The following is a 2,066-nucleotide window of genomic DNA, read 5'->3' as shown; positions in this document are numbered from 1 at the left end:
TCACAAAAAGGGCTCAATATTGATTTCCAGAGAGGAACAAGGTGATAACACTGGGATGAAGGACGCCTAGCTTCCCAATGCTTTGACCCCCAACAAAGATCTCAGCACACCTTCCAGGGAAGAATGCAGAACCTGCGGATGCATTGATCATGTAGCCCCCGCTTTCCTCACAGGGAGGCACATCCAGCAGCTGCATAATTCTGTCCAGCAGTCCATGGATGACCTCAAACCCAGGATTCTTGTTGTAATAAACAGCACAGAGATGCCTGTCGTTTTTTGCACCTACATTTTTGCTAGAATCTTTTACTACAATGTCAGAGATTTCAAACAGTTTGAGAGGAAGGGGCATCTTCTGGTTTGCTGCAATGGTCTTCAGAAGGCCAGGAAGAAGGGTAGTGTGCACCACCTGGAACTCAGTGGTTTGGGGATTACTTATGTGGACTGCCTTTGTTGCTGAGATATCCAAGCCAAGTTTGTCAGCAATATCTTCTTGGGAGCACAGAGCAAAAGTCAGTGCTTTGGTGAAGCCAGCAGCAGCCATATCAAGTCTGAGGAGCTCTGTGAGCTTGTTGAGAGGAAATTGATTAGCTATGGTGTATGTTTTCGGCAGAGTCATCTGAATGTTGTCATAGCCATAAGCAATAGCTGCGTCCTCTACAATGTCACATGCATGGATGACATCAGATCTGGTCGGATGAATTTCAACCTCAATCTGATTGCCGTCACCTATGACTTCTGACTTCAGACACATCCTGATAAGGAGCTTGGCAAGATTTGCAGGAGTTTCTCTGATTCCAACTTTCTTGTTAATTAAATCGGCTCTCACCATCTCCTTTCTGTAAGGCAGCTCTGGAAAGGTACTTGATTTTCCAATAGGAGAAACTACTTCAACTGCTTCAACTGTGAACTGATTTTCACAGTGTTCACTGAACATGGTGACAATAATGTCAAGCACGATTTTTGCTTTAGTGAAGTCAGTCCCTATGCATTCAATAAATATATTCCTAGCATTTACTGTTATTTTTGAATGATTCCCATTTATATTCGGAGGCATCGATAGGACCACATCATTGCTGTCATAGATAACTGGATACAGGGACTTATTTTCAATGATATGTAAATAATATTTAAGATGATTGTCAGTCTTGTAAATGTTCATTAATTCACAAGCTGTATACTCCTTGGTCTTACTCAGAGGCTTGAATTTAATATCTGAAGGACGTTTCGCAGTGTAAGTAAACAGGCCTGATAACGTGTCCAAGTCATGAGTTCCAATAGCAACTGATGTTCTTTTCCTGTAAATGTTCTTTTTCTGGTGTAGTTTCTACTGAAGTTCAATGAAGCTGTCATATCGATCTTTAGTGAATTTGATATTCCGGAGAACTGCTGCTACAGCAAAAGGGCGCACTTTAGCTGTCTCTTCTGTGATAATCAGCTTTTGGATTTTTCCCTTGGGCATTATTCGTTTATATATTGGAGCTTTTATCCTTTCTTTGAAGACTTGGAGTCCCCGTGCCAATCCTTCCAGACACAGGATATCATATCTGTTGGCAGGGACATCAATCTTGTAAAGCACGACATCTGAGGCCTCCTGTGCCTTCATATTTCCTTGTTCCTTGCTTATGATTTGCTTCTCAGAAGTAATTTCATCAAGTTCTAGACCTAAATTCAAAACACAGTTCGTCAGATTCTTCATCAGAGTAGGTCCAGCCCAGAGCTTGGAAGAGCAGGTAGCGTTTCATGCTGACAGTCAGCATGGCGAGTCGTGGACACCCATATCTCTCATTTTTAAGATAGTCTTTTTTTAACCACAAAATGCATATCTTTATTTTTCTCAAAATTATCAGAAGTTTTAATCTTTCATAGTTGTCTCTCAAATAATACATGCTTTAAAAGTGTTAATATGCCTTCCATTCTGCTCTGGTGCCCTGAGCAGACCTAGGCCGCCAGCTCTGCACACAATCCCAGAAAAGACAGTGGAGACTGGACTCTCAGGAGCTCTAACAAGCCCAAGGATCATAGGTGAAGAGGGCATGACAGCCCTGCCCCCAAACAGGAAGTAACTG

General features: G+C 42.2%; 1 pseudogene; it reads right to left on the bottom strand.

Moving 5' to 3' along the window:
* Positions 1 to 1,757, bottom strand: LOC114637034 (annotated as a pseudogene).
* Between the last annotated feature and the right edge of the window lie 309 nt (positions 1,758 to 2,066).

This window comes from Grammomys surdaster, unplaced genomic scaffold (genome assembly GCF_004785775.1).
Source record: "Grammomys surdaster isolate TR1022 unplaced genomic scaffold, NIH_TR_1.0 125125, whole genome shotgun sequence".
Lineage (NCBI taxonomy): Eukaryota > Metazoa > Chordata > Mammalia > Rodentia > Muridae > Grammomys > Grammomys surdaster.
This window is presented reverse-complemented; position numbering and strand designations above follow the sequence as displayed.